This window comes from Mauremys mutica, chromosome 2 (genome assembly GCF_020497125.1).
Source record: "Mauremys mutica isolate MM-2020 ecotype Southern chromosome 2, ASM2049712v1, whole genome shotgun sequence".
Classification (NCBI taxonomy): Eukaryota; Metazoa; Chordata; order Testudines; family Geoemydidae; genus Mauremys; species Mauremys mutica.
In genome coordinates this window covers 241,215,794-241,239,322 of record NC_059073.1, presented here as the reverse complement: position 1 = coordinate 241,239,322, position 23,529 = coordinate 241,215,794, and the positions used below count along the sequence as shown (strand labels likewise).

At 42.7% G+C, this 23,529-nt stretch overlaps 1 long non-coding RNA gene across 1 annotated transcript in view; it reads left to right on the top strand.

Annotated features, from left to right (window-relative positions):
* The first annotated feature begins 353 nt into the window (after positions 1 to 353).
* LOC123362668 overlaps positions 354 to 23,529 on the top strand; it is a 31,013-nt gene continuing 7,837 nt past the window's right edge. Inside the window, exons 1-2 of the long non-coding RNA XR_006576511.1 lie at positions 354 to 461; positions 11,263 to 11,346. This is a non-coding gene — a long non-coding RNA (uncharacterized LOC123362668). The remainder of the gene's footprint in view (positions 462 to 11,262; positions 11,347 to 23,529) is intronic.

Genomic DNA, 23,529 nt, shown 5'->3' with positions numbered 1-23,529 from the left:
TCATCATCCAACACCTCCTTCTCACTGTTCACTCCAGGGGCCTTTGACTCCAGCTCCTCCAAAGTATCCCCAGGGCTCCTGGTGGCGGTGGGGTCTCTGCCTAGGATGGCATGCATTTTTTGTAAAGGTGGCAAGTCTGCAGCTCTGCTCCAGAGCGACTGTTAGCCTCCCTTGCTAGATGGGAGCTGTGCTTGCACAGCCTCTTCTCCCCAAAGACCTAGAAGATCCACCACCTCCTGTGTCCAGGCAGGAGCACGTCTGCAACGTGAAGCCGGAATGGCCAGTTGCTAGGTGAGCTCGCCATGCCAAGCAAACAGGAAATGGAATTTCAAAAATTCACAGGGCTTTAAAAGGGGAGGGGCATGTACCTGCATTCCTGGCTGCCCAGCAATTCAAAACAGTGGCCAGAGTGGTCACAGTGGGGCATTGAGGGACAGCTCTCAGAGGATACTCAAATCAATGTAAGCAACAGAGTGTCTACACTGACACTCTGTCAACCTAACATAACATAAGAACATAAGAAAGGCCGTACCGGGTCAGACCAAAGGTCCATCTAGCCCAGTATCTGTCTACCGACAGTGGCCAATGCCAGGTGCCCCTGAGGGAGTGAACCTAAAAGGCAACGATCAAGTGATCTCTCTCCTGCCATCCATCTCCATCCTCTGACGAACAGAGGCTAGGGACACCATTCTTACCCATCCTGGCTAATAGCCATTTATGGACTTAGCCACCATGAATTTATCCAGTCCCCTTTTAAACATTGTTATAGTCCTAGCCTTCACAACCTCCTCAGGTAAGGAGTTCCACAAGTTGACTGTGCGCTGCGTGAAGAAGAACTTCCTTTTATTTGTTTTAAACCTGCTGCCTATTAATTTCATTTGGTGACCCCTAGTTCTTGTATTATGGGAATAAGTAAATAACTTTTCCTTATCCACTTTCTCAACATCACTCATGATTTTATATACCTCTATCATGTCCCCCCTTAGTCTTCTCTTTTCCAAACTGAAGAGTCCTAGCCTCTTTAATCTTTCCTCATATGGGACCCTCTCTAAACCCCTAATCATTTTAGTTGCTCTTTTCTGAACCTTTTCTAGTGCTAGAATATCTTTTTTGAGGTGAGGAGACCACATCTGTACACAGTATTCGAGATGTGGGCGTACCATGGATTTATATAAGGGCAATAATATATTCTCAGTCTTATTCTCTATCCCCTTTTTAATGATTCCTAACATCCTGTTTGCTTTTTTGACCGCCTCTGCACACTGCGTGGACATCTTCAGAGAACTATCCACGATAACTCCAAGATCTTTTTCCTGACTCGTTGTAGCTAAATTAGCCCCCATCATGTTGTATGTATAGTTGGGGTTATTTTTTCCAATGTGCATTACTTTACATTTATCCACATTAAATTTCATTTGCCATTTTGTTGCCCAATCACTTAGTTTTGTGAGATCTTTTTGAAGTTCTTCACAATCTGCTTTGGTCTTAACTATCTTGAGTAGTTTAGTATCATCTGCAAACTTTGCCACCTCACTGTTTACCCCTTTCTCCAGATCATTTATGAATAAATTGAATAGGATTGGTCCTAGGACTGACCCTTGGGGAACACCACTAGTTACCCCTCTCCATTCTGAGAATTTACCATTAATTCCTACCCTTTGTTCCCTGTCCATTAACCAGTTCTCAATCCATGAAAGGACCTTTCCTTTTATCCCATGACAGCTTAATTTACGTAAGAGCCTTTGGTGAGGGACCTTGTCAAAGGCTTTCTGGAAATCTAAGTACACTATGTCCACCGGATCCCCCTTGTCCACATGTTTGTTGACCCCTTCAAAGAACTCTAATAGATTAGTAAGACATGATTTCCCTTTACAGAAACCATGTTGACTATTGCTCAAGAGTTTATGTTTTTCTATGTGTCTGACAATTTTATTCTTTACTATTGTTTCAACTAATTTGCCCGGTACCGACGTTAGACTTACCGGTCTGTAATTGCCGGGATCACCCCTAGAGCCCTTTTTAAATATTGGCGTTACATTAGCTAACTTCCAGTCATTGGGTACCGAAGCCGATTTAAAGGACAGGTTACAAACCTTAGTTAATAGTTCCGCAACTTCACATTTGAGTTCTTTCAGAACTCTTGGGTGAATGCCATCTGGTCCCGGTGACTTGTTAATGTTGAGTTTATCAATTAATTCCAAAACCTCCTCTAGTGACACTTCAATCTGTGACAGTTCCTCAGATTTGTCACCTACAAAAGCCAGCTCAGGTTTGGGAATCTCCCTAACATCCTCAGCCGTGAAGACTGAAGCAAAGAATCCATTTAGTTTCTCCGCAATGACTTTATCATCTTTAAGTGCTCCTTTTGAATTTTGATCATCAAGGGGCCCCACTGGTTGTTTAGCAGGCTTCCTGCTTCTGATGTACTTAAAAAACATTTTGTTATTACCTTTGGAGTTTTTGGCTAGCCGTTCTTCAAACTCCTCTTTGGCTTTTCTTATTACACTCTTGCACTTAAGTTGGCAGTGTTTGTGCTCCTTTCTATTTGCCTCACTAGGATTTGACTTCCACTTTTTAAAGGAAGTCTTTTTATCTCTCATTGCTTCTTTTACATGGTTGTTAAGCCACGGTGGCTCTTTTTTAGTTCTCTTACTGTTTTTCTTAATTTGGGGTATACATTGAAGTTGGGCCTCTATTATGGTGTCTTTAAAAAGGGCCCACGCAACTTGCAGGGATTTCACTTTAGTCACTGTACCTTTTAACTTTTGTCTAACTAACCCCCTCATTTTTGTATAGTTCCCCCTTTTGAAATTAAAGGCCACAGTGTTGGGCAGTTGAGATGTTCTTCCCCTCACAGGGATGTTGAATGCTATTGTATTATGGTCACTATTTCCAAGCGGTCCTGCTATAGTTACCTCTTGGACCAGCTCCTGTGCTCCACTCAAGATTAAATCTAGAGTCGCCTCTCCCCGTGTGGGTTCCCGTACCAGCTGCTCCATGAAGCAGTCATTTAAATATCGAGAAATTTTATCTCGGCATTTCGTCCTGAAGTGAAATGTTCCCAGTCAATATGGGGATAATTGAAATCCCCCACTATTATTGGGTTCTTAATTTTGATAGCCTCTCTAATTTCCCTTAGCATTTCATCATCACTATTACTGTCCTGGTCAGGTGGTCGATAATAGATCCCTACTGTTATATTTTTACTAGAGCATGAAATTTCTATCCATAGAGACTCTATGGAACCTGTGGATTCGCTTAAGATTTTTACTTCATTTGAATCTACACTTTCTTTAACATATAGTGCCACTCCTCCCCCTGCACGGCCTGTTCTGTCCTTCCGATATATTTTGTATCCCGGAATGATTGTGTCCCATTGATTGCTCTCAGTCCACCAGGTTTCTGTGATGCCTATTATATCTATATCCTCCTTTATCACAAGACACTCTAGTTCACCCATCTTATTATTTAGACTTCTGGCATTTGTGTACAAGCACTTTAAAAACTTGTCCCTGTTTATTAGCCTACCTTTTTCTGATGTGCCAGATTCTTTTTTATGTGACTGTTTATCATCTGATCCAGCCCTTACATTATACTTCTCATTCCTCTGCTCCTGACTATAACCTGGAGATTCTCTATCATCAGACTCTCCCCTAAGAGAAGTCTGTGTCCGATCCACACGCTCCTCTGCGGCAGTCGGCTTTCCCCCATCTCCTAGTTTAAAAACTGCTCTACAACCTTTTTAATGTTTAGTGCCAGCAGTCTGGTTCCACTTTGGTTTAGGTGGAGCCCATCTCTCCTGTATAGGCTCCTCCCATCCCAGAAGTTTCCCCAGTTCCTAATGAACGTGAACCCCTCCTCTCTACACCATCGTCTCATCCACGCATTGAGACTCTGAAGCTCTGCCTGCCTACCTGGCCCTGCGCGTGGAACTGGGAGCATTTCTGAAAATGCCACCTAACTACATCAACCTAAGCAGAGGTGGAGTTAAGTCAGTGTGGCAGGCGAGTTACATCATCAAAAGCAGCATTTTAGCATAGATGCTTAGAGAGTTAGGTTGACATAAGCTGTAGTGTAGACCAAGCTTTAGTCAAAGCCAAGAGATAGTGCCATAAGCGTGATAAAGAGAGGGAGGGGTCAAGGTTTCTGTTTCTTTTAATTTTAGTGAGAGAAGAGACTACTCAGTGCTCTTTTGACATTACCCAAACTATCAGGGTGATGACAAGGAGTCTAGGCTTGGAAGACAAAATTGATGTCTGTTAGAGGTACATAATGGAACAATAAGTTCTGGATGTTATAGGTTCTTTGTTGGTTATTATTGTTATGAGAACTAACCTAATTAATTTTTAAAATAAATGTTTTGCAAAGCATATCTTATTTTCTATAAAAGCAGCAAAGAGTCCTGTGGCACCTTATAGACTAACAGACATATTGGAGCATGAGCTTTCGTGGGTGAATACCCACTTCATCAGATGCATGTAGTGGAAATTTCCAGAGGCAGGTATAAATATGCAAGCAAGAGTCAGGCTAGAGATAACGAGGTTAGTTCAATCAGGGAGGATGAGGCTCTCTTCTAGCAGCTGAGGTGTGAACACCAAGGGAGGAGAAACTGCTTTTGTAGTTGGCTAGCCATTCAGTCTTTGTTTAATCCTGACCTGATGGTGTCAAATTTGCAGATGATTTTCTATGTGAGTGTGTTCAAATGCTTGGTCTACTTTTATGTGGTTTTTATTTGATATAATTAGATGAAAGGGTTATTTCCTTTTGTAAGTAATCATATGGTTCTTTTTATTCCCACAATTGTTAATGTGTTTATCTTCCTCACAGCCTTGTGAGAGAGGTAAGTAGTAGTATCCATATTTTACAGATGGAGAACTGAAGCTAAGTGACTTTCCCAAGTCACACAAGAAGTCTGGAGCAGGGACTTGAAATTCACAGTGAATTTCTCTTCCTTCTGTATTTGTTGCCATTGTAACTCACATCTTAGTGAATCCCTCTCTGCTTCCAGTAGACTGAATGACCAGGAATCCCACAGTACTATGGTGATGGGCCCTATAGAAGCCCCAGAATGATAGACTAACTGCATACATCTCTATGCACATGTAAAGTTTTCAATTCCATTCCTAATCTCAGTTTTCCTACTCTCTTGAGCTCAATTTTGTTTCTTCAGATTGGGTAACCAGCACTTGACACTACACTCCAGATAAGTAAACTTTAAGTAAGGCTTAAAGTTCATTCTCTTAAATTTAACAGAATCAGAAGGGTTCTGTAGCTCACATACATTTCCACTCAGCCTGGGGGAGAAATCACTGAGCCTTTTTCAGTGCCAAATTTGGGGTTACCTTTAGTTTAGGTGGTTTGATGAGAACAAATTAAAAGGAACTGGAGAACCATTTCAGCTACAAAATGACCTCTTAGGGCCTGATTCTGCAACTCTGTGTGAGCTGAGCCTTCACTGCAGTTGGCAGGAGTTGTGCACTTGAGAGTGCTTGCAAGTTCAAGCCCTTGGCCATGAAACCTGCTTACTTTGCAGTGCCTAAACAACAAGATTCTCTACCTATTATACACTCAGTATAAAGAAAATACAGAGAATGTTAACTCAGAATAATGGAATGATTTATTATAATTGAATATATGCTGGCACCGATAGAACCCTTTATTTGCAGCATGCAAGATCCCTCTTGTTCACAAGATGGGAGCAAGAACTACAGCTTTTCATTTCTCTTATCCTTAATGGTATCAGTAAGGAGACAAGACAGTTATGCTCATAAGTCTGCACTCATTTCTAAAACAGATTTCACTAGTATTGCACACTGTCTCATTCGTATTTACTGTTTTACTTCCAGAGCTTTATCTACCATGCTGTACGCTACAAGGGATAATAATGTTAGAAGCAGAATTATTTCCAAAGGATCATACAGTCCCCTTCATTCTGAAGCTTGGAAGGAATCAAATACACATTAATCAGCATGGAGGGACACGTGGGCAGGTGGGGGGGGGCAATGGAGTCAGGGAGCAACTGCTCTGTGAAGCATGCTCCCATGGCAACCCACATTAATTTAGATGACAAATTACCACACCAGTTAATGTTGCATGTTCTTGTATTACCACCACCTCTTCTGGTCTTTGAATGCCACTGAAAGGAAAGGAGCTTACAGCAGGTGGCAGTTCAACCAATGGCAGCATAGCAAGAAAAATAGCAAATACTTGGGGAAGGGAGGGACTGATCTAAGTGGATGACAGACATCCTTGGGATTTGGTCTTTGATGCACTGGCTCCATGCAGTTGGCAGGCTATGCCTCCTGCTCCTTCTGATAAATCAGGATGCGCTGTTGTTGTCCAAGGAGATGATATAGCAGGGGTAGGCAACCTATGGCACGCATGCCAAAGGCAGCACAGGAGCTGATTTTCAGGGGCACTCACACTGCCTGGGTCCTGGTCACCGGTCCGGGAGGCTCTGCATTTTCATTTAATTTTAAATTAAGCTTCTTAAACATTTTGAAACCTTATTTACTTCACATACAACAATAGTTTAGTTATATATTATAGACTTACAGAAAGAGACCTTCTAAAAAGGTTAAAATGTATTAGTGGCACGCGAAACCTTAAATTACAGTGAATAAATGAAGACTCGGCACACCACTTCTGAAAGGTTGCTGACCCCTGTGATATAACATAGTTTCCTCAGGACACTTGCATAGTTCAGAGCTCTCAGATCCTTGCATGCTACCTTCCACGGAAGGTAGAATCTGGGCCACAAAGTTTGTACACATCTCATTATTGCAAGTGTGCTGCAATTTAGCCATAAGGAAAGGTACTGTTGCCCCTTTTCCACTCAAGTGGCTAGTCAAAGTTTGGGGATGTTGCAGTTGGGATTAGAAATTGGTATTAGTCAGACATTTCTTTGATACATTTTTGTTTATTTACAAAGAATGAACCAAGTCCTGCATCTCTGAATGCAAAAGGGATCAAATAGCAGCTCACAGGACCAAGAACGTTCTTCAGCCTGCATCCCTACCCCAAAAACCTCTCCCCAGGTTTCTTCCAGTGTCAAACACTGTGCTCTCGGCTGTTCCTTCCGTCTGTCTGTCTCTCCATATCTTCCAGCATCTGCCTGTTTGCGTTCTCTCTTTCTCACACACACACACACACACACACACACACACACACACACACACACACTTCAATACTCAGCAAAACCCCTCTGTCCACTCAGCTCAATCTATTGGACAGGTTCAGGACCCCTTTTTTTCTTAGTTGTGGGGGGTGCTTCTGATATTACTGTCAGGGTAAGTTAGTTAATTGAAGACTATTGGTCACACCCAGTCTCAATGAGGATTGTGATCAAGCAGTCAGCAGTGCCTCTCAGCACAACAGTATTATATAGTATCCAAGGCATGGATGAGAGTTCTATTTTTAAAAAAAGCAAAACACAATGCTATGTGCTGGATATCAGGGGACCACTGTATGCTTCCCTATGTTTCTGATCTTAGCTACAAACAGATCCAGAAATACAGGGTTTTTTTTAAGGACATCTGCAATCTGAAAAAAAGAGCTGAGCCTGAAAAATTGAGGCCTTGTCTACACTTACAGTGATGTAGCGGTAAAGCAGAGCCACTGTAGTGCGTAGTGAAGACACTACCAATGCCGATGGGAGAGTGTAGGTACTCCACCTCCCTGAGAGGCAGCAGCTCTGTCGACCGGAGAAGGCCTCCTGTCGACATAGCCCTGTCTACTCTGGGTGTTTAGTCGGTATAACTGCATCTTTCAGGGGCGTGGATTGGTAGTTATACCATCATAAGTTTGTAGTGTAGACCAGGGCATAGTTATTCCTAACTTTTACGGGCGTATTTACTGCTATCTTGAAAAGGAAAATAATAAAGATGATATATTAGTTTGTGTGTAGCAGGGTTCAGTCTGTGGAGCCCATGACCACCATTGCCACTAAAAGCACATATACAAGAAAAAGTACCTGCCCCAAAGAGTCCAATAGAAACAAAGTCTTGCACAAAATGGTGAATAAAAGAATTGCTGATCCATAAAAGTGAAACCTCTGCCTTCATCCTGCCCAGTGCCCAAACACTCGCTCAATAAGAAGTAGACGTTTGTATAATGATATCACATAAAACCAGCAGCATTTTGCCCGAACACTTCAGTAACCCTTTTGTACAGTGGAATACATGGGACCACTGCTGCACTCTAGGAAACTGTAGCATTTTTAAAAGGAAGAGTTTTTAATGGTGTCAACGTGCAAATCTTTGTTTATTCTCCTAACAGAAGGATAAATAAGAAGGGCTTCTGGCGCTCTCAGTCTCTGGGTGGAGAAAACCACACTAAAGAGAATTTATTTCAATGACTCAGTTTGAATAAGGGCTCTAAAGCCTTTATAGCAAGGGTCGGCAACCTTTCAGAAGTGGCGTGCCGAGTCTTCATTTATTCACTCTAATTTTAAGGTTTCACGTGCCAGTAATATATTTTAACGTTTTTAGAAGTTCTCTTTCTATAAGTCTATAATATATAACTAAACTATTGTTGTATGTAAAGTTAATAAGGTATTTAAAATGTTTAAGAAGCTTCATTTAAAATTAAATTAAAATGCAGAGCCCCCCAGACCAGTGGCCAGGACCCGAGCAGTGTGAGTGCCACTGAAAATCAGCTTGCATGCCGGCATCGGCATGCGTGCCATAGGTTGCCTACCCCTGCTTTATAGTAACAATTTATATTTTTATATTACTTTTCATCAAAAGCCATTTCAAAATGGTTTTGAAAAGTAGGTAAGTATTAGCTCCACATTAAAGCATGGAAACCAGGGCATGCAGATGTTGTATAACTTATTTAAAGTCCCAAAGGCAGTCTGTGTCTGTGACAGACAACAAAATAATGCATGTCTCCTGACTCCCCAGCCCAGGGTTCAAATGCAGCCTCAGGCCTAACCCTTCTCCATCTACACACAAATTGCACTAACCCCACAGGGATCGGGGGTGGGGGTGGAGGGTCTGAGACTGAGTCAAGCAGAGACCCAGGGTTCAAGCCTCATTGCTTTTCAGTGTAGAGACAGCCCCTCCTGGACTTCTGCTGTGGGAGCCCACCAAAAGAAACCCACAATCCCATGGGCCAACTTTCTTTGTCATCTAGACAGTCAAGTTTCCATAACACTGCATCATGAACAAAGAGCTAGATAGGTCACATTTTGGGAGGTCTCTAGGAAGTCTGGAATATGGCTGGTTGGACTCGGGCCAACATAATGCAGTGTAGATGCTGGAGCCCCAGGGTTCAGCAATTTCTAACCTAGGGTTACAAATGAGTGTTGATGCTCAAGCTCTAGGTTAACAAATCCAGGGACTGCGACTCAAGTTCTACTAGTCCTGGTCTTACATTGCACTGTAGACATACCCCAAGTCCTGTGCTCTAACCATTTGACCACATTGCATTCTTCCCAAATCCCTGAAAGGAAGCTAATGGCACCCTCAGGGTGTCTAACTTTCACCAGTCTAGCAGAAACGATTGTACTAAAGACAGAACCTCAAGTCTGAAGTGATCAACATGCTTAGGAAAGGCCAATAAATGAACCCTTATGGTCCGGATCTGTGATCCCAATGAAAGAGGGAGAGATTAAAAGGTGACATTCTTGGATCTCTTTTTTAAACACTTGCATAGTTTATAAGATTTCAGCCACACACGAGAATAGTTCTGGACTTTCTGAGTAACCTCCAGGCTTTCCTGAAGAATTTTATCTAGTTAAATGCCTCCTTTCTGCCTCTTACATAGGCAAATATTGATCCTTCAGAACACCAGAACCTAGGCTGAACCCTCAGGTACTCAGACACAATGCTAGTTCAACACACAATAATAGGCATGGTCAAAATAACCTGAATAGAATCATATAGAACAACAACAACAACCATCTCTTCTCTAGAAGTGTTACCTCATGCAAGATGGGAGTTGTTAATGAGTGGCTATAACACAATGCTATTCTAGAGAAAGAATGTATGTGACTACTGCCATGCTAACAGAAAAGGCAGAACACAATTGTATTGTAATATTGTCCTCTCTTCCCTGATATAGATAAGCCCTATCAAATTTAATAAATACTATACCTATAAAAAATACTTTTAAAATGTGCAGAATATAGCAGAGAATGGTAGTCTACCTATAGACTCATAGAATTTACTAGAGAATTATATCCCTGCCATAGAAATTCTAGAGTTCTATATGTTGGTTTAAACATCTTCTAGGAAGTTTATCAGCCTCTACTACATTTTTATTGAGCTTTTCCATAAGCTTTACAGCAGGCTCTATTTCAAGGAGCCACTGACTCATACTCAGAGAGTTGGATTCAGACAGCCTCACAAAAGAGTATGAAATAAATGCAACAATCTATACCCCCTTTAAGCACCAGTTGACCCTGGTGGGCATTGCTCTAAACATGGTCATCTTCATCTTTCTCAGCTGCACAAAGAAGCTAGATCTTTTTCTGCCACTCTTTTTAGCAGGGAACCTTCAAATTGTTAACTCAGGAACGTTACTGGGAACTGGTTAAAAAAAATGTTCTGCAGCCCTACTTTTTTCTGCATTATAAATGTAGAATCTTCTCAAAGCATCACTTCCAGTGGCAGCCTAGCCTCAGGCTGAACTTACCCTATTGCACAGGGAAAGATTAAGCGTTACTTGTATTACTGTTGCTAGAGGGCAACCGTATTATTATTCCTGCTGAGAGACTTATAGCAGTATGTAATGAATGCAAGTAAGCTTTGTTATCAGTCCATAACCATATGCAAAGGTAAAATTTGAGTTATATAAAGTGAAACTAATCCTGAATAACCTCTCAAAAGCCAAATATTAGCACTTGATTTCTGACAAGCAAAGCTGGCAGGGAGGGGAAGTAATCCTAGGCTGAGCTTCATAACACTGACATTAAAAAAACTTCTGCTTGTTATACAAATAAACCCTTTAGCCCCCAATGTTGCCCTTGTCATATATTATGAACTTCCCATGGAGTCCCCCTCTTTGGTGTAATTTGTGCCAGTGTTTTCTAGACTTCATCACATTTTATCGATAATTAGTTTCGGTAAAGCCTAAGAGATGGGATTGGGAAAGTAGGAGTTTGTGGAGGTAGCAATTAGAAGGCTACAGAAGGAATTCTGATAAGTTTTTTTTAAAAAGAGTGATCTCCACAATACACATTATAAGGGAACCAGATTGGCTTATGTCAAAAAGTTGATCTCATTTCCTAGGTGAATTCTGGCTTTATGTTTACCTCAGGGTCTGAGCAGCTGAGGGAGAGCAGCACCCCATTCCTCTGAGGAATTGCAAAACAGCTTGCAGAGCTATTCTGTGCGCAAGTGGGTATGTCTTAATTAAAAGGTGTGATATATTAATTGCTTGGTTCTTGTAGGGTGGAAATTTGACTTTTGTTTTCCTATCTGATTTGGGAAGTCTATTTGTTTTATGGATGTAGGTGTAATGTTCATATTTATATAATAATAATATGGATGCCCAAATCAATTATTATATTAGAATTTCTAGTGTAAATTGACTATATCAGCTTGTCTGGGTACTTAAACCAGTGTACCATTCTGATATTTGCTTCTGATAGAAGTTTATTTATACATACATCTGTAAGCACACATCTTCACTGAAACAGTTATATTATATTCCTCCTACGAAATGTGTTTATACAAAATGTGGCGCTTACTTTGCACTGTATCAGGTAAGAAGTTGGTCTGAGCCACAGAGTTCAGATCTGGATTTGACTCCTAATCCAAATTTCTGAAAAGATTTAATCCGACTATATCAGTGTTTTAGCTTGGCCCATTACAGTAATATAACCAAGCTGCAAGTTTTGGAGCTAAGTATAAATCTGAACTTTTGGATCTGGCATCCCAGTTTGAGAAAAAGGGATTGTTAAGATTTTTCCCTTGGATATCACACTGCTTCCTATCTTTGCATTTCTAGAGTGCCCAAAGTTCGGTACAGAACAACAAATTCAAGGAGAAGAGTTACTCTTGTTTACTACACAAATGATTATTTCATGCTTGGAAACACTGTGCCTACAATATTGTGTATAAGTAGTTCTAATTCAAACGGCACACAAGCCTTCTGGCAGTGTGAAACGTCCTGTATGAGAGCCTCTCAAATTCCATCGATCCTAGACACTCAAGTTAAACCTAAAAATGTTCTCTGAGTGAGCTGTTTAGTTAAGTGTTATGCAGGAGATGGGGTACAAACTATGAATCTCATATTCAGGCTAAAATTAGTACAATATATCAGCAGCTATTAGAGGAAGAAAGTATATTATAGTAAATAGGAAATTTTGTCTGTAAATAATGCTCTTTGTAAGAATCTTCTGGCTTCCACTCAATTTTTCATTTTCCATCTTTCTTCTCAAAATATTTTTGCTTAAGAAATATGGCAAAATATATTATATCTGGCATTTCTTTCCGTCACGCCACCATATGTTGCAATGATATGAATCTAGCAGAAGGCAGCTTCTGCTTCAATATTAAACAAGACTCTACTTTGATTCCTCACACTGACAGTGTGATCACTCATTTCATGAGCTAAAGAGGCTGATTTTTCAGTGTTAATTAGACACTGCCTACAAGCTCGCAGAAAGATGTGCTTCTTTGGGAAAGCCAGTTTTGAGGCAAAACAAAACTCAGGATGTTGATCACAAAAAGAAGGATTTATATTGTTTAAACCACAAGATGAGATGCAGGGCCTTTCCCACGGACTAATGACAGGTTGGAAGAGCTGCTTGCTAGAGGCCATTTAGTACAGCTGAGACTTAATTCTTTCAGGAAATGCCCTGTTTTGGAAAACTTGCTTGTATAATAAGGAAGAGGAACAAATGAAATTCCAAACACTCGTAAGACCTAATCTTCCCCTGCCCAGTCCCTTCAAAGCAGTTTGGCACTGACTGTATTTGTGTCACCACAGTATGTTCTCTCCTAGCTGGAGGTTTTCTGGACAACTAAAAATTGCTGCATAAGTATATAAGAATGCACATAGTGGGTCAGACCAAAGGTCCATCTAGCCCAATATCCTCTCTTCCAACAGTGGCCAATGCAAGGTGTTTTAGAGGGAATCAACAGAATAGGTAATCAAGTGATCCATCCCCTGTGGCCCATTCCCAGCTTCTGGAAAACAGACTAGGAACACCATCCCTGCTCATCCTGGCTAATAGCAATTGATGGACCTATCCTCCATGAACTTATCTGGTTATCTTTTTAACCCTGTTGTAGTCTTGGCCTTCATAACATCCTCTGGCAAGGAGTTCCACAGGTTGACTGAGCATTGTGTGAAGAAATACTTCCTTTTCTTTAAAAGCAGCTAAGAGTCCTGTGGCACCTTATAGACTAACAGATGTATTGGAGCATGAGCTTTCGTGGGTGAATGTGACATGCATCCGACGAAGTGGGTATTCAGCCACGAAAGCTCATGCTCCAATACATCTGTTAGTCTATAAGGTGACACAGGACTCTTTGCTGCTTTTACAGATCCAGACTAACACGGCTACCCCTCTGATTCCTTTTCTTTGTTTTATACCCACTATTAATTTCATTAGATGACCCCTAGTTTGTGTGTTGAGAAGGAGTAAATAATGCTCCCTTATTTACTTTCTCTACACCAGTCATGATTTTATAGACCTCTATCATATCCCCCCTTAGTCATCTCTTTTCCAAGCTGAAAAATCCCAATCTTATTAATCTCTTATTAACAATATGGAAGCAGTCCCATATCCCTAATCATTATTGCTGCCCTTTTCTGTACCTTTCCCAATTCAAATATTATATATTTTTAAGATGGGGCAACCACATCTGCATGCAGTATTCAAGATGTGGGCATATTGTGGGTTTATATAGAGGCAATATGATATTTTCTGTCTTATTATCTATCCCTTTCCAAATGATTCACAACATTCTGTTCGCTTTTTTGACTGCCGCTGCACATTGAGTAGACGTTTTCAGAGAACTATCCATAATGACGCCAAGATCTCTTTCTTGAGTGGTAACAGCTAATTTAGACACCATCATTTTATATGTACAGTTGGGATTATGTTTTCCAATGTGCATTGGATTTATCAACATTGAATTTCATATGCCATTTTGTTGCCCACTCACCCAGTTTTATGGGATCCCTTTGTAACTATTCGCAGTCTGCTTTGGACTTAACTATCTTGAGTAGTTTTGTATCCTCTGTAAATTTTGCAGCCTGTTTACCCCTTTTTCCAGATCATTTATGAATATGTTTAACAGTACTGGTCTCCGTGCAGATCCCTCGGGGACACCCTATTTACCTCTCTCCATTTTGAAAACTAACCATTTATTCCCACCCTTTGTTTCCTATCTTTTAATAGTTACTGGTCCAGGAGAGGACATTCCCTTTTATCCCCTTTCTGAAATTAAATGCTACCGTGGTGGGCTGCTGTGGTGTTTCCCGTCCCACCCCCACCCCAAGGGATGTTACATTTTATTATATTATGATCACTATTATCAAACGGTTCAGCTATATTCACTTCTTGGACCAGATCCAATGCTTCGCTTAGGACTAAATCAAAAATTGCCTCTCGTGGGTTCCAAGAAGCAGTCATTTAAGATGGTCAAGAAATTTTGTGTCTACATCCCGTCCTGAGGTGACATGTACCCAGTCGATATGGGAATAGTTGAAATCCCCCATTATTATTGAGATTTTTTTATTGCCTCTCTCATCTTCCTGAGCATTTCACAGTCCCTATCAGCATCCTGGTCAGTAGTTAGTAATATATCCCTACTGCTATATTCTTATTGTTCAAGCATGGAATTACTATCCATAGAGATGCTATGGTACAGTTTGGTTAATTTAACTCTACATTTTCTTTCACATATAGTGCCACTCCCCGACCAGCATGACCTAATCTGTCCTTCCGATATATTTTGTATCTGGTTTTATCTTGTCCCATTGATTATCATCATTCCACCAAGTTTCTGTGATGCCTATTATATCAATATCCTCATTTAATGAGGCACTCTAATTCACCCATCTAGGGTCTTAAATAGGAGTTGGGCACTCAGGAGATATTTTGAGCTGGTATTAGAGAACACTGGCTTGAGCTCTCAGTGTGTGGGTCAGGGCCTTGATCTGATAATGGCTGCCCAAACAGTAATTTCAGAAGCCTAGGGTGCTCAAAGTTAGTCATATCTGAGGCATAACTAAGTCATGAAATACAGCTAAGGTGGTCAAGCAGAAGTCCCTCATTGGTAGCTCAGACTACCGGGGTATGATCAAACACCAGCTGATCACCTAAAAACAGACACTACACAGAGTCAGTACTCTGCTTCTCCCTCCCACATCCCCAAACACAAGTAAGAGCGAGAAAGAGACTGATTAAAGGCATTGAGGGGAGGGAGGGGCGGGAATAGAATAGAAAGAGTTACAGATGCTATGGTGATGGGGGCAATTTAAATACCTAGAAAGAAATACAAAGAGGACTTATTGAGAGTTTGTGGAATTAGTATGGACAACAGGGTTGGCAGTTAGGATTAGAATAGGGAATAGGAAATGCAAGTGGTTAGAGGTGGAGGAAAGGGTTGGCAACATACATTATGCGTCCCAGAGGAGTGGTGGATGGAGGAACAGATTAGAAAAAGGCTCAAATACAGTCACTATCCCTGTTGGCTCCATACACCAGTTGTAATACATGTAAAAGACAAAAATGATGAACCAGGTCAAGGCTCAGAGGAGGAGATAACCTTATCTTTCTACCCTCACCCAGGCACTGTCAGTCCCATGCTACCAGAACGCCTAATGGGGCCATAAGGAGCCTGACACAGATTAGGATGTTTGGCTTTTCACTGGGGACCAGAGTGGCCCTCAGTGGGCTCCATAATCAGGGGGCTGCATAGGTGGTAGAAAGACACTCTACCAATCTCCAGTCCTGTACTAAATACAGCTCAACTGAAAGAAGTTATGGTCCAATATTTTGATTTCTCATTAGACTGTTAAACATATATCTTACTTTACAGAATGGGCAGTGTGTGAGTTAATGTTCCTATAAGATACTTCACTTTCATGCATCCTAAATGTTTTGTGATCCCATTTGTAACTTCATAATGAATTAATGTGCTTCTTGCATTTATTTATCACACTAGACAACAAAAACAACCCACACAACACAGAGGAATTTTCTCCAAATAGGTATCCTTTGTGTACTTCAACACCCACAAGGACTTGATTTCTGAATGTTTGGTACATTTCTTGTTAGAAAAACAATCCCACCAACACCCAGTCTTCACTGTTTTTAGATGTGGGAAGATACTCACTTTTAAAGGAAATGTCAAGTAATTAAAAACAGAGTGGAGGCAAAATAGGGATTTTTTCCAGGCATTTATAAACTGATAAGTGAAGTAACATTTACCAGTAAGCAACAAATTGCCTTGTAAAGAAAAGAGTCAAGTCAACTTTGATCTTAACTCTATTATGAAATAATCCTGTAGAACAACGATCTCTGTGTAAGTTTTTTTAAAAAACTTCTCTATAGAATTTAACAGATTCTCCCTCTGATAGATTTAATCAGAGGATTAAAAACCAGAGAGAAAAGGACATCTTCTTTTGTTAAATTCTTTAGCTTTTGAGAGTAATTTTCACAGACTCGTATTACATTTCTATAGAACCCTATTGGTTTCTTCTCTATTAAATTCTGTTTGGTTTTCTTGTAAGGGCTGCTTTTATTCTTAACTATCAGGTTTAAATATAAGGTTGTTGTACACTATAAAAATAAATAGGTTTCCTCTGAAGAGGCAGAAAATGAAATATTTTTCTTCTTCTGTTATATATTTAAATAGGTATTTCTAGTTATATTCTCAGCATTATGTCTTCTCTAGCAAATTTTATGTTTGAAATAGCAGATGATAACCACTATGGCTAGTTTATGAATATTCTCTGGGCCTTGCATCCACAGATACTAACCATGATTTACAGGAGAAATGCAATTTATTAGGTATTATTTTATTTATCTGGATTTATAACAAAGCCAAAAAATATCCAACGTACTCTATGTGCTCTTACAATATTTAAAAAAAAAATCACAATACTGATGTTGATAAAGTCACAAACTGCCCTATGTCACCATTTCTTTGCTGCTAGCAAGATAATCCTAATCTCAACACATACAATTCTTAAATCCTCCAAGATATCTCCAATAAACTTTATCATGTCTCACCCCAGATGAAGAAATAAAATGTGCTTGTTAGGGAGTCTTGAAGGTTAAGAAGTCAGAATTCTGGAGAACCAGAAGGCAAGATCCAAAGTTAAAAGGCCTTCACAAAAAACTCCTTGCCAACAGTTCCCTCATGCTTTGGTTTGAGCACACCACTGAATTTAACTGAGCAAGTAGTAAACAAAAATGTCATCTCCCAGCTTTCAAGGTCCTAAATCACAACAGGCTTTATATTATGTAGGTTAAAACATAAAATTCCACCTGTAATTCAGAAGAAGCCAGTAAATTTTATAAGCACTGGTGTTCTGTGCCAATTAAAAAGCAGGCAAATACACCATGCACCAATTTCAACTTCAGGAAGGGTGCACAATCCAGTCCCAGACAACATTACAGTTGTTGATGTCAAAGTGACAAACATAAGGTCCTCATCCAAATTAAATGGTCTCTCTCTCTCTCTCTCACACACACACACCCCCCACCCCTTGTCAATTGGGGAGGGAAAATGTGCTGTTTACACCACCAAAATCTGAGCAATAAGTAGCAGCCCAAGATCAAGCAGAACTTCTGAAGCGTAAACCTGTGTCACAAATGACCCTCAGCCAGTGCTATTAACATTATCTGTGTCTCATCCAGACTAGGCCACAATCAGCTAGCATATGTAAAAGCCCCAATTGCTGCTATTCCACTGCCTCAGCAGGATCAAATGAGAAGGAAACAAAGGTTATGTGTTTATATTGGAGACTAACTCATGCCTTCTCTGTAATCCTCCTAACAGTCTTAAACATGTATCAAACAGGAAAGGGGGAAAAAGATGGAATCTTTGATAGTCCACCTGTAAAACCTCTCTATGGGGTAGAAGAGTAATTTCCTGAAAGTCAGCATCTCTTACCTTCTATCTAAAAAGAAATGAAGTCACTCAGGAACTATTCTGTTCACTCCTGCCAGGGACTGCAACTCTGTCGATACCCACCACCTTTTGGTTAATGGCATTTGTTACAGCCCTGACTGAATGCCCCCTTGCCGATAGTCACCCATCTGCAGTATTGGACCCAACTCTTGGACTCCACTTGCTTTTAAGCCTACTGGTTCTGAGCAATGTCCAGACAGAAGTCCAACTTCTCTGGCACACTTCTGAAATATACCGGTAAATCCCCTGTTTAGTATCTCCTTCTTGGGTGTGGGATCCCACTGTCCAGCTGCCCTAGCACCAAAACCTGACTCCCAAGTCTCTCCAGTATCTTAAGCACACCCTGCCCAGAGCTCCACCCTCCTGGTTATTCTGGTTTATTGTTAACTGCTTGGGGACCTCAAGATTAGAGGGAACATACAGATTCTACAAAGGAACATCTAAACCAGACACACACTGCTCATAGACAAAGCACACGAGTTACAGATCTATGGAAAAAAACATCTGCACATAAATCCTCTTCCTCCAAGAGCTTTCTGGGTTTTAATGGTGTTCTTTCAGGTTTCCAGCACCTTCCTGCACTGCACTCCTCCTGCTTAGTCGTCTTGTTGTCAGCTGATGTCTGGCTGGTGAGAGAGCCCCAGGCCAGGAAAATGCATCCCTTAAATAGAGATCTGGTCTCCTTTATCAGGTGATCTCCTGCACAGCTTCAAAAACCCTGTCTGGTGACTTTTTGTTTAGCTCACCCCATGGAAAAAAATGGCTCCTTTGATTGCAGCAAGCCGATTGTCCTAAAGTAGTCCCATTTGAATGGAGCACCATCTAGATTGATGACTCTTTATGGCACGCTCAGTGTTGGCCTGTCTACTTAACACCTCCTTGGTATTCTTGCTCAAGATGGAAGCTACAATGCAAAAGTGAAGGGCACACATCAGTTTAAAATCAAAAAGGTATTCACAAAACAGAATGGGGTTGGCTGATTGATATAGATATATACAGCCATATATTAACCTGTTAGAGTATCAAAAGCTGCTGATTGATTTTATTAAAGCATCACAAATATTGAATTGCTACCCATTTGCAAAGAGATAAGCAAGGAGACTCTAGGCCCAAGGTTAGGTAGCCAAGACAAGCATGGATCTAGCTCTCAGGATGTGGTCCAAAGAGAAATCAGTATCTCCAAAACCACAATGAATTACACTGGTGGAAACTCCCTGGGGCTGCATTTGTCTCCTCACAAACACCATAGCAGCAGGTTATGATCAACACTCTCTATGAACCAACATGTACATTTCTGAAAATGTAAAATACTTGATTCTGTAATCCAGTGTCGGCACTCTGTGCTTTCCAGTTCTACCCCACCCCAGCAGACTGCTTTACTCTCCTTGTCCAGGTAATCAGTGTATTGAGAATTACATTAGCATTAAACTTCAATAAACAGATGCATAGAGTAATGGCAAGACATCAAATTAAGGTGTAGGTTCTTTCCAGACTGATTATCCAGAACTTTAAAGAGGTCACTGTCTTATCTTTTTTCTTGACATTTTCCCTCGTTGATACAGAGAGATTGCTTTTGCCACCTGTAACAGTATCCTGTAATATCCTGGACAAACTTTATTGAATTGAGTTAAACCTTATTGAACTGAGTTTAATATCTTTGGTGTCCATTGTATTAAAAATGTGATTTTCTATGTGTTATTGAGGGACTGTACGTATTTCCATGGGAAGGGTAAATAGGAGAACAGCAGAGGGAGATTAAAAAAAATTCACTCAGGTTGTCACATCTCCAGAGAAACACCACCCCTGGAGAGGTTTGCATATACTAGTTCAAACTGGATTCTCCAGGGACTAACTGACAAAAAGGATAAATCGCCTGGTTTTAAACTGGCGCAGGGCCTCCTTTCTGAGGTGGTTTTGGGTAACTGTCGTGATTCAACCGTCACTCCCGCCCTCCCTCCCTGAAAGCACGGGATCCTGCGCCGCGGAGATCATGGTGGCAATGGGTCACGTTCATGCTATGGGACGGCGATTCTGGGCCCAGGAAACAAGCACGGACTGGTGGGACCGCATAGTGCTGCAGGTCTGGGATGAATCACAGTGGCTGCAAAACTTCAGGATGCGTAAGGGCACTTTCCTTGAACTGTGTGACTTGCTGGCCCCTGCCCTGAAGCGCCAGGACACCCGGATGCGAGCAGCCCTGAGTGTGCAGAAGCGAGTGGCCATAGCCCTCTGGAAACTTGCAACGCCAGACAGCTACCGGTCAGTAGCGAACCACTTTGGCGTGGGCAAATCTACCGTGGGGGTGGCTGTGATGCAAGTAGCCCACGCAATCGTTGACCTACTGCTCTCAAAGGTAGTGACCCTGGGAAACGTCCAGGTCGTCATAGATGGCTTCGCTGCAATGGGATTCCCAAACTGCGGTGGGGCTATAGATGGCACTCACATCCCTATCCTGGGACCGGCCCACCAGGCCAGCCAGTATATTAACCGAAAGGGCTACTTTTCAATGGTGCTGCAAGCACTGGTGGACCATAGGGGACGTTTTACCAACATCTACGTCGGGTGGCCGGGCAAGGTTCATGACGCGCGTGTTTTCAGGAACTCTTGTCTGTTTAGACGCCTGCAGGAAGGTAGTTTCTTCCCAGACCACAAAATAACTGTTGGGGATGTGGAGATGCCTACAGTGATCCTCGGGGACGCAGCCTACCCGCTAATGCCCTGGCTCATGAAGCCCTATACAGGCGCCCTGGACAGTGACAAGGAGCTCTTCAACTACCGGCTGAGCAAGTGCAGAATGGTGGTGGAGTGTGCTTTCGGACGTCTCAAGGGGAGATGGAGGAGCTTACTGACTCGCTCGGATCTCAGCGAAACCAATATCCCCATTGTTATTGCAGCTTGCTGTGTGCTCCACAATCTCTGTGAGAGCAAGGGGGAGACCTTTATGGCGGGATGGGAGGTTGAGGCAAATCGCCTGGCTGCTGATTACGCTCAGCCAGACAGCCGTGCAATTAGAAGAGCCCAGCGGGAAGCGCTGTGCATCCGGGAGGCTTTGAAAGCTAGGTTCCTCAGAGAGCAGGATAACCTATGACTGTCCAGTCTCTTTACAGAGAAGCTGAACCTGCCCCTGTTTCAGTTACTATTGACTTTTTTCAGCGGTTACATACCCCGTTCACCATGTTTCCCCCCTTCCAACAGACGTTTAAAAATAAAGTTATTGGAACATTTTTAATTAACAAAGTTTTCTTTACTAACGAATTCGCTTTAAAGGGTTACAACAGGGACGCAGACTGTGGTGGGTACGGTGTGCAGTGATGTACAGACCGCTTCTACACTCGAGGACTGACAGGCTCCTGCTTCTACAGCGGTCTCTGGGGGGAGGACGGTTACAGGAGGGTGTGCAGGAAGGGGTGGGTTTGCAGGAAGGGGTGAGGGGTGTGTGGGAAGGGTGAGTAGGTGTAGGGGGATGATGGCTCTGGCTGGGGCTCAGGGCATCGGAGAGGTTCATGGCTCGGGTGGAAGGGCATGGTAAGGGCAGCCTGCCTTGCCATTTGTGGATGCCAGGCGCTCGGACCCTGTGGCAGCATACACCTCCCAGACTGACCTGGGGCAGCAGACACCTCCCAGAGTGACCCGGGTGCCTAGTGACTGCACTCTGTGTGTGACCTGCTGTTGATCCTGCCCCCATGTCTGTACCCTGTTAATGGTGGCTGTCCTATGCAATTAACAAACCCCTATCTCCCCTTCACACAAAGTCTTCTGCAAAGAAACATGACGGAAACAGTAATGAACAGCAAACTATTTTTAATACTCAACTACACAGTTGGGGGATGAAACTGGGATTTTGGATTGGGTGACCCAGGAAGGGAAGCAATTCTCATACTTTAGGGAATGAGAGCTGTTTGGTACATGAGCGCTCTGCTGGGGTGGAGTGACAGTTTTCACGGCCCCTAGCGTCTCTCCTTCTTGTGATTTTGGGTGAGGGGGGGACAGGACTTTGTGGCAGGGGAGGACGGTTGCAGATACAGTTCAGAGGGGCTCTCTGCTCCTGCCTGCGGTCCTGCAGAACATCCACAAGGCGCCGGAGAGTGTCCGTTTGCTCCCTCATTAGTCCAAGCAGCGTTTGAGTCGCCTGCTGGTCTTCCTGCCGCCACCTGTCCTCCCGTTCGCTGTGTGAGCGCTGCTGCTGAGAGAGGGTCTCCCTCCACTGGCTCTGCTGGGCCGCCTCAGCTCTGGAGCAGACCATCAGTTCAGCGAACATCTCGTCCCGAGTCTTTTTCTTTCGCCGCCTAATCTGCGCCAGCCTCTGTGAGGGGGATGCCGGGGCAGTTCGGGAAAGAACCGCAGCTGTGTGATGGGAAAAAGGAAGTGATTTCCTTGCAAAGATACATGTTTGCGAACACTGAACACAGTCTACTCAGTTTTTGTGAACAAGACCATACAGGGCACCTAATCTCATGTGCTCTCAGGACAAGTTTGAATTTTCGGCCTTCGCTTTCATTGCCTGGGGTCTTGCACTGGAGATCGGACAAGCGGGGCAGGACAGCAGAATCCGTGTAGCAGCCAGGCCTGGTAAGCCGTAAACTTTAGGCTGCTTAACAGTTAATGGATAGCAGTGCCCTCCTGCTGCAGGCAATCTGGAAAGCATAAAGTCTGACCCTGTTCCAGCCCCTCACGGCTGTCCCCGGGAAAGATCCCTGTATGCTTTCCCTCTGCAGCCTCCAACACGTGGCTGTTAAACGACGGTCATTGTTATGCAAAGGAAAAGTCAAGCATTCACAATAGTAACATTACAGTAATTCCCCTAATTAGATGCAGCAGTCGCCGAGCGAGATCACCCTGAGGCGGGTCACTAGGACAGACAGAGAGCGCATGCTGCATGAATCCCTGCACAGACCAGGGCCCTATGCTGCCATGTTGGTCGAGGCAATGCTACCACTGTACCTCAGGATGGCCTGGCGCGGAAGAGTGTGCTTCCACGGAGCACCCAATAAGGCACCTCTCCCCAGGAACCTCCTGCGGAGGCTTTTCGAGTACCTCTACGAGAGCTTCATGGAAGTGTCCCAAGAGGATTTCTGTTCGATCCCTATATGTATTGACCTTCTTTTCATATAGTTTTTATTCCTGTTTTTAAAAAAATACATGTTTACATGTTTATAGCCCTTACCGACTGATCCTTCCCCTGATTCAGAGTCCGGGTTAACGGCCGGGGAGGGTTGGTAGGGGATCTCTGTGAGGGTGATGAAGAGATCCTGGCTGTCGGGGAAATCAGTATTGTAAGCGCTGTCGCCTGCCTCGTCCTCCACAAACCCTTCCTCATCTTCCCCATCCGCGAACATCGCCGAGAAACTGCCCGTTGACACTATCCCATTCTCAGAGTCCACGGTCACTGGTGGGGCAGTGGTGGCAGACCCACTGAGAATGGCAT